We start from the raw sequence: 15,730 nt of genomic DNA, 5'->3' as shown, positions 1-15,730 counted from the left end.
GAACTGGAGAATTAATTCCTTACTTGATTCCTTATAGAGATAAGTACAGGACATCTCACTGTAAGTTTATGCAAACTAACTGACAATATATGTTCAAATTCTTCATAATTATGAGCATTTATCAGAGGAATAAAATGTATTAGAGAATACATCTATGATCTCTTTTATACTGTAAGCAAAATATCATTGATTCTCAGAAACCACAAACCCTTTGAACTAAAACGTGTAAACCTTTTTACTTCAGAACAAAACCCACATCAGTTTATTTTAGAAGGCCTAAATTTGCATACTTGACCTTAAGTCAAGAAGTTATAAAAATCTGTTCAACTGGTTGCATTAAAAAACAAAAACAGAAAGACTCGTAGAGAAAAATCACTAAACCTTATTGCATCAAACCTGGATTGTGGTGGTAGTTTATGCTAATATGAGTCCTATGTGTATACTGAAAATTGCATTTAAAAAAAAGAAATCTATACAAATATCCTTGAAATCACACCACATCTTTACTGTTCACTTATAAATTTCTAGTGACCATATTAGATCATTATTAATAGTGATTATAAATTGTACCAAATAACCAGCCAGGATCATTATTTTACCTTTTATGAGACATAGAACTTTGTGTGGAATTGTCAGAATTTGTACATGTATTGGATTTTTTTCCTTCTCTCAGAAAGCTCTGGCATACCAGTTGGCAGGGTAGTCTGGAAAGATTTAGAATTTGGAATCTAAGAGAGCTTTAAGGCACCATATACAGTCTCTAATTGCTCCCAAATTATACAGTTTGTAGCAATTTGTAAAAGAAATACTGAGTTAACCCAGGTGGCCCTATTGTTCCATGATTCCCTCCAGGATCCCCTGAAGCAAGTTGGAAACTGTTGAATTTATAAAACAACCTACCTTCCCATGAGTTCTTTGGACCAGCCCAGATGCCAGGAGTGACTCCTCAAGTCATACAGCAATGTACTTTATTGTTCGTGAGGCCTCATCATTTCTGGTGGAAAGAGGTAAGCAATAAATAAATAGACATTGATTGTATTGCAACTGAGATGCAACTGAGATGATTGTATTGCAACTGAGATTGTATTGCAACTGAGATGTAAGATATATAAGGATTAATTTGCTCTGATATTTATAATCAAGGAAGAGGTGATTAAATTTTATCATAAATCATGTAATATAGTATTAAGTGCCAAAAGATTGCTTCAGATGAATTTATTGTTAGTTCAGAGACAATCATGTATTTCTCTGGAGATAACTGCCTAAGGGGTAGCATGAATTTGACTTAGGCCTCAAAGGATGTGTAGATTTTGGATATATCAGAATTGAGCGGAACGTATATTAAAGAGATAAAGGAGAACAAAGAATGTAAGTCATTTATGTGTAGGAGAATAACAAATTGATAGATAAAGAAAATAAAAGAAAATTAGTGGAAATGTAATATATTTTAGGTTGAATAATTTGAAAAAGATGAAAAGTCATATTTGGGCAACATCATAGACCTTCTTTGAATGACAGAGTAAGAAGAAACTTAAGAGTTGTGCAATTTAGGGTCTGACAGTTAACAATTTGTGGTTAACTTCTGGTGGCCTCTCTATCTTGTATGTTCCTGATATTTGTTTCTTGTCAGTATGAAGAATCAAACCAAGATATGTCAGTTTGGCATGATTATAACTGCTGCAACAACTTGGCCTATTTTCTTTGACCCTCATGTCAAAACTTAAGAAACACGGATTTGCTTTATAAATGTGTGTTGAAAAAAATGGAAGAGATGAAAAATATGAAATTTATAATATTCATTTCCTCATACTTCTTGTAGCTCAAGAGCAGTTTGTTTTTTCAAACACTTGTGTCATGCTGTGAACTGACAGCTAGTCTTTAAAGTGAAATTCTTCTTAAATAAGGACAGTTCAACATCCTTCTCCTTTTGGCAAAGAATCAATAGTGCACTCAATTCTAGAATGTGCCTTCTGTTAGAAAAACATTGTATTTTAGTGTATTAATTTGTTGTTACATAATACCTGAAATTTATAAGGATGAGGAGATGGCTTCTGTCTTGAATTAGGCAAAGCTAAGAGAGCTAATCTAGTTTTATAAATGTATGATCCTGATCCTAATTTTCCCTATTCTTGAAACATCTAGAAAAGCTCGAAGTAGTGAAGATGCCATATCAGGATTTGTATGTCTCTCTCTTAATCTAGGAAGAAAAAGTTCACTAATATAATAACAGAAAAAAATGAGATATTTTTTGTTCTGTTTTTGCTGAATTAGGAGTTATGGAAAAATGACAGAGAAGCACATTCAGGCCTTTGTTACCTACTCTCTTGTTATGGGTAACAGAGAGGGCGGTTAACAGACTCTGTGTTTTAGGAGCTGTCTTGAAGAAAAACCCCACTCAGCTCACTATTAGGTAACAGAAATCACTGAGAAAAGAAGAACCTAGAGCATGGCTCTCTGAGGTCAAAGCTAACATAAACCAAAGCTGGGTAAAAACAAAAACATACCAGGATGTGATATGGACCTTTAGAAAACTGGGAACAGGAAAAAAAAAAAAAAGACAATAATTACATGTTTAGCTTACTATAGAAGTGGAAAAAGCAAGTATGAAGTGCTACTGATATTTTCAACTTAGATGCTCGTGAGATGGTGTGGACCAGGATTTGTAGAGGGATTATGAGCCAGTGTTGGATTGATGAGGTTATTAAATAATTGGGAATATTATACTTGCCACACTACTTTCATTCTCCCTCCTGTGAGCATGATGAGGATGGGATGGTATGATCTATATACAGAACAATATGGTGCAATATTATAGATAGAAGAAATTAAACAGAGTTCTTTGAAATGAAGCTAAAATTTTACTAAAACTCTATATGGACTATATATCATGTCCACATGTAAGACCTTCATTTTTTACTTCTTTTCAATCTTCATGTTAGTTAAGAAACTTCCCTCTAATGTTTTATTTTATTGACTGTAATTCTTTTGCTTTCTCCCATGAAAATGCAGACACATGGGTCAATAATTTGTTAGTTTCTGGGCAACACACTGATTCTTCTATTTGATTTTTCTGTTGTCTCTGTTTCCTTCCAATATACACTTATCTCCTTGAATAAAATTTTTCTGGAGTAAACTAATATGGTCTAATACGGAATTTAATTATATCTGAGCTGAATAATAGTTTGGGCAGTTTATCAGTTTTACAATCCAGAAATCTTTTCCTCTAGGACCTGGAAACCATCTGGAAATATAATCATCTAGAAAGATAGTGCCCCTCCCTCCCATTCTCCTTGGGAGGATAGGAACCTTAATGCAGCTGACTCCAAGTCATAAACCTGTGGCCTGTCATAAAGATGGGAGAAATTCATTTTTCTTTAGATTAAGGCAACTAGCAAACACAAGTGGCTATCCAATTATCAAATGCACAGGATAAACTGTATGTGACAAATGATGCTACCAAGTTCTCTTCGAGTTACCATTTATCTTGAAAACATGTTTCAAATGGGTTACATCTGCTTGACTATGTAAAACAATGAGATTACTTTCTGTCTTTGCAGCCATTTGGTGGACTGCCTGTGATGCACAGCACATGCTAGATTAAAGCTTATTCAATAATATTAGTTTTCTTTTTCCTCTACTTTTGTGGAGGTCTGTAGATTGTCAAGAGATTTTGTTTTAAATTATGTTTCCCCAACTGTATGCACCTAACAACAGAACTTCAAAATACATGAAACAAAATTGGTAGGCCCAAATGGAGTAATAGAGAAATCCATACTCGTATTTTGATATGTTTAACTTCCCTCTCTCACCTCAATGACTGATAGAAAGTTGACAAGTCATCAATAAATATTATACATGACTTGACAAACACACTGAGACAAACTGGTAAAATAGAAAGTTGACAAATGATCAATAAATGCTATACGTGACTTGACAAAATGAGACAAACTGATAAAATATAAAATACATATAATATAAATAACAAAATAGAAATTGAGATATATAAAACATTACATCAGTACAACAACTTAGTGAATATAACAAAAAAGAAATAGAGTCAGATATAGAGAACAAGTTAGTGGTTACCAGTGGGGAGAGGGAAAGGGGGAGGGACAAAATAGGAGTAGGGGATTAAGAGGAACAAACTATTATGTATAAAATTATCGACAAGGAGATATTGTACAGCACAGGGAATATAGCTAATATTTTCCAATAACTATAAATAGTGAAACCTTAAAAATTGTGAAAAACTATGCTGTATACCTGTAACACATAGTATTGTATATCAACTATACTTCAATTAAAAAAACTCAACCATAAGAAAACAAACAGCCTGATTTTTAAAACAGAGCTTAACACCTCACCAGAGAAAATATACCAATAGAAAATAGGCATACAAAAAGATGCTCCATATCATCATCAGAGAAACGCAAATTAAAGCATTAATGAGATACCACTATAAACCTATCAGAATGGCCAAAATCCAGAACACTGATAACACCAATGCTGACATGGATGTGGAGTCATGAGAGCTCTAATTCAATGCTGGAAGGAATCAAAATGGTAGTCTCTTTGAAAGACAGTCCGTCAGTTTCTTACAAAACCAAACACACTATTATCGTAAGATTCTTGGTATTTACCCAAAAGAGTTGAAAATATGTCAACACAAAAACTTGTACGTAGATGTTTATTGCAGCTTTATTCATAGTTGCCAAACTTGGAAGCCACCAAGATGCCCTTCAGTAGGAGAAGGGATAATTAAATTGTGGTACATCCTGACAATGGAATATTATTTAGTATTAAAAAGAACTGAGCTATCAAGCCATGAAAAGACATGTAGAAACCTTAAATGCATATTATAAGTGAAAAAAGCCAATCTGAAAAGGCCACATACTATATGATTCCAACTACAAGACACTGTGGAAAAAACGAACCTATGAAGACAATGAGAAATATCAGTGGTTGCTGGGGGTTGTGGGGGGAATGTATGAATAAATGGAGCACAGAGGTTATTTAGGGCAGATAAAATACTGTTTATGGTACTATAATGGTAGAAATACATCATTATACCTTTGTCCAAAGACACAGAATGTATAACACCAAGGGGGAACCATACTGTAAAGTACAGACCTTGAGTGATTATGATGTGTCAGTCTAGGTTCATCCTTGGTAAAGCATGTACCATTCTAGTGAGTGATGTAGGTTAACAGGGGAGGCTGTACATATGTGGGAGCAACAGGCATATGAGAGATCTCTGTACCTGCCTTTCAATTTTGTTTTCAACCACAAATTGCTCTAAAAAGTAACAAAGTCTTAAAAAAGAAGTATAATTAATGAGCTAAGAGAGGAGAGAAAATTGAATCATATAAAATGCCCAGTTAAACTAGGGAAGGCAGAAAAAGAGGGGAAAAAAGAAAAAGAAACAAAGAACAAGTACAATGAATAGGAAACCATTGTGAACATGCAGCTATTCTACATCAATACCATATTAAATGTGATTGGTCTAAATATAACAACTAAAAACAAATTTTCAGAGTGGATGAAAAAACAAGATCCAACCATATATTACCTACAAGAAACCCACTTTAAATAGATACAGATAGGATAAAAGTAAAGTAATAAAGCGCTATACCACACTAACATTAATAAATATTTTGAACTAAATTAAAATACAACTTAAAACCTGTGGGATGCAATGAAAGCAATGAAAAGAACAAAATTTATAGCATTAAACACATAAATTAGAAAAGAAGATCAAAAGCTAATAATCCAAGCTTGTACTTTATGAAAATAGAAGAGTACATTAAGCATAAAAAATCACAAAAAATAATAAAAAACAACAAACCAATGAGATGGAAAACAACAAAGAGAATCAACAAAACTAAAAGTTAGTAGTTCTTTGAAGACATAAATTAATAAACCTAAAGATAGGATAACCAAGACAAAAAGAGAAAACCACAAATTACCAATTTCAGAAATGAAAGCGGGATCATTGCTACTGGTACCATGAACATTCTAAAAAGGATAAAGGCATACCATGAACAACTCTATGCCCACAAATTTGGTAATTTAGAAGTAATAAACCAATTCCTTGAAAGCACAAAGTGCCAAAATTCACACAAGGAGAACTATTATGGAAGTAGGAGGAACACCAAAGAACATAAAAAAAATAGTAAGATTTAACTGCAGATAATAAGGTTTTAAAATATTTTTAATAGAAGTTTAAGATATAACAGTGTTAAAAAACCCAACTGAATTGACTTTGTTGCTCCAATGTTTACTATCTGATTTACTAGTGGCTACTACTGACTAAATAAATTAAAATCAGAGTTTTTTCCAATAGAAAGTAGTGGTTTATAAATGTCCTTATTTATATTAATTATAAGGCACTTGCTATTGCTATAAATTATTTTTTAATTGAAAAATGTTTTACGAATAAATTTATACATTTAAGTTGCTAGAAGCAAACAGTGTTGCTTAATCATAATAAATCAGTGTTTGACATGTTTCAGACTGTTTTTGAGATAATAAAATGTCAAAGTGAGGCAGAGCAACTGAATGAGGTATTTTCAGAAAAGAGCAACACTGCTATGTATTAGAACCTATTGTTTGACACATAAACATGATATGTGATCAACAACTACTGTTTCACAGAAATTGGAATGGTATCTTTGATTATACTTCTTTAGTTGTTACAGTTCTGAAAGGAAGGTATAATCATTTTAGAGATGAGAAAACTCAGGTTCAGAGAGATTACATAACTTTCTCCAGGCCACTCAGCAAGTAGGGAAGGTAATATTAGAATCTATTTCTATGTAACTTACTAGTACAAGCTCTTTCTACAGAATAATTTTACCACCATGCAAATGATTCTACCGACTGATATTTTTTGTAATTTATTCCTCCTACATGGATAGTTGTTAACATATAAATTAATCTTTAAGGCAAAATATTCTTGTTTAGAACTTAAAGACATCAAACTTCTGGCATAATTTTCTATTTTTTTTGTTCAATACTCCATTATTTTTCTCATGCATGTCACCAAAATATTTTAGATATTTCTATGTATATTAAGTGGAATATTATTTTAGTCAGCATAGTTTTAAGTTTTTAATACCTTTAAATAACAATTTAAAGTAATTTTATAAATGGACATTTAGGAAGAGATTACATATTTACAAGAGTTTTGTTTATTATAAATTCAAAGTGTCTGTTTCCAACTAAGTACTTAGTGTTTCCAACTAAGTAGGATGGTTAAATATTTACCCAGAGGGAAAATGTCTGTTCCTCCCACTTGTACAGTTAATGTTGACAAACACCCTTTCCTTCTTTGTATACAGGGTGTTGACAAACACCCTTTCCTTCTTTGCCCAATAAGAACCACTAGCCATGCATGACTATTGAACACTAAAAATGTGTTTTGTCTAAATAGAAATGTGTGGTGAAATAAGTCAGAGAAATACAAATACCGTGTTTTCACTCATATGTGGACTCTAAAAAATACAACAAACGAATGACTATAACAAAACAGACTCACAGATACAGAGAATTAGTGGTTACCAGCAGGGAGAGTGGTGGGGGGAGGGGCAAGATTGAGGTAGGTGATTAAGAGGTACAAACTACTATGTATAAGACAAATAGATACACGGATATATTATACAGCATAGGGAATAGAGCCAATATTTTATAGTAACTTTAAATGGAGTACAATCTATTAAAAAATTTGAATCACTATGTTGTACACGTGAAAATGGTATAATATTGTAAATCAACTGCACTTTAATAATTAATTGATTAAATTGAAATGTATGGTAACTACAAAATACACCCCAAATTCTGAAGGCTTAGAATAGAAAAAAAATTCATTAATTTTTTTATAGCACTTGCAATTAAAATATTTTGAGTAAATTGCTTAAATTAAGTGCATTATTGCAATGAATTGCACTTGTTTTTTTCTACTTTTTAATATGCCCACTAAAATTTTCAAATTAGACATGTAGCTCATATATATAGTATGCATAATATGTACATAATACATTCTACAATATGTTCTAATGCATTCTTATACACACACACCTCTCCTTCCCATATTATAACATTTATGCATGAATATGATGTCTTTAATATAATGTTCCATCTTTGACACATATCTACACATTTATTAAAATCCAGTTTTAACTTGGGTAGTTTTAGGACTGCTTCCAAAGAAACAAATAAAAAACTTGTATTTTAAGTCTGTCGCTCAGCTAATGATACATCTCATTTTCTTTGCTTATATTGTCCTGGAAGAACTGTTTAAGTTAAAAATTATATACCTACATGAGCTGAAAATTAGGTATGAGAACAAGTGGGTGGTTTATTAAGAAGGAAAATCCACTTTACTTTCCAGTTTCAAATATACACTAAAGGAAATCTAAAACGCCAGTAATCTATTAAAGAAGGATCAGCAATTATATTTTACATACTTTCTATCAATTTTCTTTTAAACTTTATACCATAAAATGTAAAATTTAATGATGCATATTTTCTAAAGCACCCATCTTGAAAATAACCAAGCAAAATCCCAAATTTGTTTTTACAACTGATTGTATTTTTACTTGAAATAAACCAAGTGCCTATTTGCAATGTTTATTAGCTGAAAACTTTCCTTTGTTTAAATTACTGCACTTGCAATAACATTATCACTAGATGTTTTTTAATTGAAGTATGTTTTTATAGAGTTACAAAGGATGTTGTGGATTTAAATTTGACTAGAAAACATTAATTTTAAAGAAATATCTTTACAATCCTACACTTTGAAAAATTTTACTTAAGAAGCTATTTCTGAAATCCTGCTTAGGACCTCTGGTTTAGTTCACATCCAATTTTTGTTGACTCAAATCCCAGTTATGCTGCTAAAAACCCATATTCAGCCTTACAATTTTTAATCCTGCATGATAGGTCTAGTTGAAATAGAATTATACATTTACATGGATAGCACGTGGCCATTAACCCATGTGTCTACTTTTAAAAAAACTTCCTCTCCTGTGTCAAGATTCCAACAGCTCTGTTCAATCATGTGAAATCTATTGATATTGGTAATTAGTTTACTTGTGTGATTGCTACCTCACGTTAACCACTTCACCTGTTTTCACATGATTTTCTGTACTTTAGACTAGAATAGAGAGGAGAAAAGAACACCACTAAATATTCTCCTGGCCAAAATGTTATTTTGTACTTTAAAAATAAATGTCATGATACCCCGGGGCTACTAATCCATCTTTCTTGAAGGAAAGTCAAGTCTATTTTTCTAACCATTTAATGTATTAAATTAGAAAAGTTCATGGTATCAACAGACAATCACCTTAACCATGCTCCTAGTAACCACAAAGATTAGTAATGTCTTTTTTATTTCCAAAGGAGCAGTGATAGATAAGTTTTACCGGACAGATTTATTTACAAATGCATGTTCCAATCATGAACTGGAAGAGACTTAAAAAGCATCACCATATTTTACAAACCTCATTTCAAACAAAACGAACTGAAAATAACCTACAGAAAAGATAGTGGCATAAAATGAACTAGTATGAACAGCCACCAACTTTGATTTATTAGAGCTAATATGATAACTTTTTAAAGTGCTTTTATTTCATAAAAAAAGAATCTGTTTTATCAAGTGTAATGAATGCTTCATGAATGTTTTTTGAAAATTCAATTTACCATCCATATTGATCCCATTTCTGGCTGTCCCTAAAATCACATGAATAAATGCCAGAAAATTTGGAATTGAATTGCATCATTTTGCAAAGTGCACATAGTTCAAAACAACTTATTTTTAAAGCTCTTCTCTCTGACTCCTTGAAGTTCTTTCCAATTCTGATACTTTGGAGCTTCAGTGCCTTCCAATAGCTGACCGCTTTTACAGCAATTTTATTTTTTAACATCTTTATTGGAGTATAATTGCTTTACAATGGTGTGTTAGTTTCTGCTGTATAACAAAGTGAATCAGCTGTATGTATACATATATCCTCATATCCCCTCCCTCTTGTGTCTCCCTCCCACCCCTCGGTGCTTTGGTCACAAAGCACCGAGCTGATCTCCCTGTGCTATGCAGCTGTTTCCAAAGAGCTATTTAACATTTGGTAGTGCATATATGTCAATGCTACTCTCTCACTTCATCCCAGCTTACCCTTCCCCCTCCCTGTGTCCTCAAGTCCATTCTCTAGGTCTGTGCCTTTATTCCTGTCCTGCCCCTAGGTTCTTTAGAACCATTTTTTTTTTTGAGATTCCATATATGTGTGTTAGCATATGGTATTTGTTTTTCTTGTTCTGACTTACTTCACTCTGTGTGACAGACTCAAGGTCCATCCACCTCACTACAAATAACTCAATTCCATTTCTTTTTACGGCTGAGTAATATTCCATTGTATATATGTGCCACATCTTCTTTATCCATTCATCTGTCGATGGACATTTAAGTTGCTTCCATGTCCTGCATATTGTAAATAGTGCTGCAATAAACATTGTGGTACATGACACGTTTTCAATTACGGTTTTCTCAGGGTATATGCCCAGTAGTGGAATTGCTGCGTTGTAAGGTAGTTCTATTTTCACTTATTTAAGGAACTTCCATACTGTTCTACATAGTGGCTGTGTCAATTTACCTTCTCATCAACAGTGCAAGAGGGTTCCCTATTCTCCACACCCTACTGTTTGTAGATTTTTTGATGATGGCCATTCTGACTGGTGTGAGGTATAATACCTCACTGGACATTTGATTTGCATTTCTCTAATGATTAGTGATGTTGAGCATCCTTTCATGTGTTTGTTGGAAATTTGTATATCTTCTTTGGAGAAATGTCTATTTAGATCTTCTGCCCATTTCTGAATTTGTTTTTTTGATATTGAGCTGCATGAGCTGCTTGCATATTTTGGAGATTGGTCCTTTGTCAGTTGCTTTGTTGGCAAATATTTTCTCCCAATCTGACAGTTGTATTCTCATCTTTTTTCTTGTTTCCTTTGCTGCGCAAAAGCTTTTAAGTTTCATTAGGTCCCATTTGTTTACTTGCATTTTTACTTTCATTTCTCTAGGAGGTGGGTCAAAAAGGATCTTGCTGTGATTTATGTCAAAGAGTGTTCTTCCTATGTTTCCTCTAAGAGTTTTATAGTGTCGGGCATAACATTTAGGTCTTTGATCCACTGTGAGTTTATTTTTGTGTACGGTGTTAGGGAGTGTTCTAACCGCATTCTTTTACATGTAGCTGTCCAGTTTTCCCAGTACCACTTATTGAAGAGGCTGTCTATTCTCCATTGTATACTCCTGCCTCCTTTATCAAAGATAAGGTGTCCATATGTGCGTGGGTTTATCTCTGGGCTTTCTATCCTGTTCCATTGATCTATCCTTCTGTTTTTGTGCCAGTACCATACTGTCTTGATTACTATAGCTTTGTAGTATACTCTGCAGTTAGGGAGCCTGATTCCTCCAGCTCCATTCTTCTTTCTCAAGATTGCTTTGGCTTTTTGGGGTCTTTTGTGTTTCCATACAAATTGTGAAATTTTTTGTTCTAGTTCTGTGAAAAATGCCACTGGTAGTTTGATACGGATTGCATTGAACCTGCAGATTTCTTTGGGTAGTATAGTCATTTTCACAATGTTGATTCTTCCAATCCAAGAACATGGTACATCTCTCCATCTGTTTGTATCATCTTTAATTTCTTTCATCAGTGTCTTATACTTTTCTGCATACAGGTCTTTTGTCTTCTTACATAGGTTTATTCCAAGGTATTTAATCCTTTTTGTTGCAATGGTAGATGGCAGTATTTCCTTAATTTCTCTATCAGATTTTTCCTCATTAGTGTAGAAATATGCATTAACTTTGTATCCTGATACTTTACCAAGTTCACTGATTAGCCCAAGTAGTTTTCTGGTAGCATCTTTAGGATTTTCTATGTATAGTATGATATCCTCTGCAAACAGTGAAAGTTTTACTTCTCCTTTTCTGATTTGGATTCCTTTTATTTCTCTTTCTTCTCTGATTGCTGTGGCTAAAACTTCCAAAACTATGTTGAATGATAGTGGTGAGAGTGGGCAACCTTCTCTTGTTCCTGATCTTAGAGGAAATAGTTTCAGTTTTTCACCACTGAGAATGATGTTGACTGTGGGTTTGTCATATATGGCCTATATTATGTTGAGATAAGTTCCCTCTATTCCTACTTTCTGGAAAATTTTTATCATGAATGGGTGTTGAATTTTGGCAAAAGTTTTTTCTTAATCTATTGAGATAATCATATGATTTTTATCTTTAATTTATTAATATGGTGTATTAACATTGATTGATTTGCATATGCTGAAGAATCCTTGCATACCTGAGATAAATCCCACTTGATCATGGTGTATGATCCTATTAATGTGCTGTTGAATTCTGTTTGCTAGTATTTTGTTGAGGATTTTTGCATCTATGTTCATCAGTGACACTGGCCTGTAGTTTTCTTTCTTTGTGACATCTTTGTCTGTTTTGGCATCAGGGTGATGGTGGCCTTGTTGAATGAGTTTGGAAGTGTTCCTCCCTCTGCTATATTTTGGAAGAGTTTGAGAAGGATAGGTGTTAGCTCTTCTCTAAATATTTGACAGAATTCATCTGTGAAGCCATCTGGTCCTGGGTTTTTGTTTGTTGGAACATTTTTAATCACAGTCTGAATTTCAGTGCTTGTGATTAGTCTGTTTATATTTACTATTTCTTCCTGGTTCAATCTCGGAAGGTTGTGCTTTTCTAAGTATTTGTTCATTTCTTCCAGGTTGTCCATTTTATTGGCATATAGTTGCTTGTAGTAATCTCTCATGATCGTCTGTATTCCTGCAGTGTCAATTGTTACTTCTCCTTTTTCATTTCTAATTCTACTGAGTTGAGCCTCCTCCCTTTTTTTCTTGATAAGTCTGGCTATTGGTTTATCAATTTTGTTTATATTCTCAAAGGACTAGCTTTTAGTTTTATTTGATCTTTGCTATCGTTTCCTTCATTTCTTTTTCATTCATTTCTGATCTGATCTTTATGATTACTTTCCTTCTGCTAACTTTGGGTTTTTTTTTGTTCTTCTTTCTCTAATTACTTTAGGTGTAAGGTTACGTTGTTTATTTGAGATTTTTCTTGTTTCTTGAGGTAGGATTGTATTGCTATAAACTTCCCTCTTAGAACTGCTTTTGCTGCATCCCATATGCTTTGGGTCATCGTGTTTTCATTGTCACTTGTTTCTAGGTATTTTTTGATTTCCTCTTTGATTTCTTCAGTGATCACTTCGTTATTAAGTAGTGTGTTATTTCACTTCCATGTGTTTGTATTTCTTACAGATATTTTCCTCTAATTGATATCTAGTCTCATGGCCTTGTGGTCAGAAAAGGTACTTGATACGATTTCAATTTTCTTAAATTTACCAAAGCTAGATGTGTGACCCAGGATATGATCTATCCTGGAGAATGTTCCATGAGCACTTGAGAAGAAAGTGTATTCTGTTGTTTTTGGATGGAATGTCCTATAAATATCAATTACGTCCATCTTGTTTAATGTATCATTTAAAGCTTGTGTTTCCTTAATTATTTTCATTTTGGATGATCTGTCCATTGATGAAAGTGGGTGTTAAAGTCCTCTACTATTATTTTACTGTCAATATCCTCTTTTATGGCTGTTAGCATTTGCCTTATGTGCTCCTATGTTGTGTGCATAAATATTTATAATTGTTGTATCTTCTTCTTGGATTTATCCCTTGATCAGTATGCAGTGTTCTCCTTTGTCTCTTGTAATAGTCTTTATTTTAAAGTCTATTTTTTCTGGTAAGAGAATTGCTACTCCAGCTTTCTTTTGATATCCATTTGCATGGAATATCTTTTTCCATCCCCTCACTTTCAGTCTGGATGTGTCCCTAGGTCTGAAGTGGGTCTCCTGTAGACAGTATATATACAGGTCTTGTTTTTGTATCCATTCAGCCAGTCTATGTCTTTTGGTGGGAGCATTTAATCCATTCACGGTTAAGGTAATTATCAATATGTATGCTCCTATTACCGTTTCCTTAATTGTTTTGGGTTTGTTATTGTAGCTCTTTTCCTTCTCTTTTGTTTCCTGCCTAGAGAAGTTCCGTTAGCATTTGTTGTAAAGCTGGTTTGGTGGTGCTGAATTCTCTTAGCTTTTGCTTGTCTGTAAAGGTTTCAATTTCTCCATTGAATTTGAATGACATCCTTGCTGGGTAATTTTGGTTGTCGGTTTTTCCCTTTCATCACTTTAAATATCTCCTGCCACTCCGTTCTGGCTTGCAGAGTTTCTGCTGAAAGATCAGTTGTTAACCTTATGGGGATTCCCTTGTATGTTATTTGCTGACTTTCCCTTGCTGCTTTTAATATTTTTTTCTTTGTATTTAATTTTTGATAGTTTGATTAGTATGTCTTGGCTTGTTTCTCCTTGGAGTTATCCTGTATGGGACTCTCTGTGCTTCCTGGACTTGATTATTTCCTTTCTCACATTAGGGAAGTTTTCAACTATAATCTCTTCAATGATTTTCTCAGACCCTTTCTTTTTCTCTTCTTCTGGGACCCCCTATAAATCGAATGCTGGTGCATTTAATGTTGTCCCAGAGATCTGTGAGACTGTCTTCAATTATTTTCATTCTTTTTTCCTTATTCTGCTCTGCAGTAGTTATTTCCACTAGTTTATCTTCCAGCTCACTTATCTGTTCTTCTGCCTCAGTTATTCTGCTATTGATTCCTTCTAGAGAATTTTTAATTTTATTTATTTTGTTGTTCATCATTGTTTGTTTGCTCTTTATTTCTTGTAGGTCCTTATTAAACGTTTCTTGTATCTTCCCCCTTCTGTGTCCAAGATTTTGGATCATCTTTACTATCATTATTCTGAGTTCTTTTTCCGGAAGACTGCCTATTTCCTCTACATTTGTTTGCTCTGGTGGGTTTTTACCTTGCTCCTTCAGCTGCTGTATATTTCTCTGTCTTCTCATTTTGCTTAACTTACTGTGTTTGGGGTCTCCTTTCACATGCTGCAGGTTTCTAGGTCCCGTTGTTTTTGGTGTCTGCCCCCAGTGGGTAAGGCTGGTTCAGTGGGTTGTATAGGCTTCCTGGTGGAGGGGTCTGGTGCTTGCATTCTGGAGGGTGGGACTGGATCTTTTCTTTCTGGTGGGCAGGGCCATGTCCAGTGGTGTGTTTTGGGGTGTCTGTGTACTTAGTAGGATTTTCATCAGCCTCTCTGCTAATGGGTGGGGTTGTGTTCCTGTCTTGCTAGTTGTTTGGCATGGGGCATCCAGCACTGAAGCTTACTGGCCATTGGGTGGAGCTGGGTATTAGTGTTGAGACAGAGATCACTGGGAGAGCTCTTGCTGACTGATATTATGCGGGGCTGGGAGGTCTCTGGTGGCCCAATGTCCTGAACTCAGCTCTCGCATCTCAGAGGCTCAGGCCTGACACCAGGCCAGAGCACCAAGATGCTGTCAGCCACACAGCTCAGAAGAAAAGGGAGAAAAAAAGAAAGAAAAATAATAATAAATAAATATTTTTTTTAATTATTGAAATAATAAAATAAAAAATTAATTTAAAAAAAGAGCGCAACCAAACCAATAAACAAATCTACCAATGACAAGAAGTGCTAAAAACTATACTAAGGTAAACATAAAAGTCAGAAAGAAGTCAGTCACAGACAGCAAACCCCAAGTCTACAGTTGCTCCCAAAGTCCACCACTTCAATTTTAAGATGATTCGT

At 34.0% G+C, this 15,730-nt stretch overlaps 1 protein-coding gene across 28 annotated transcripts in view; it reads right to left on the bottom strand.

Moving 5' to 3' along the window:
• LOC307189655 (uncharacterized protein) overlaps window positions 1-15,730 on the bottom strand; it is a 2,229,222-nt gene that overhangs the window by 1,455,055 nt on the left and 758,437 nt on the right. For all 28 annotated transcript variants that reach the window (XR_013829263.1, XR_013829264.1, XR_013829268.1 and 25 more), the window contains one exon: window positions 901-994. The gene's annotated coding sequence lies outside the window, so the exon portion shown is untranslated. The remainder of the gene's footprint in view (window positions 1-900; window positions 995-15,730) is intronic.

Source organism: Stenella coeruleoalba (assembly GCF_951394435.1).
Source record: "Stenella coeruleoalba genome assembly, chromosome: 7".
NCBI lineage: Eukaryota > Metazoa > Chordata > Mammalia > Artiodactyla > Delphinidae > Stenella > Stenella coeruleoalba.
Note: the sequence above shows the minus strand (reverse complement) of the source record. Positions and strands in the feature narration are given on the sequence as shown.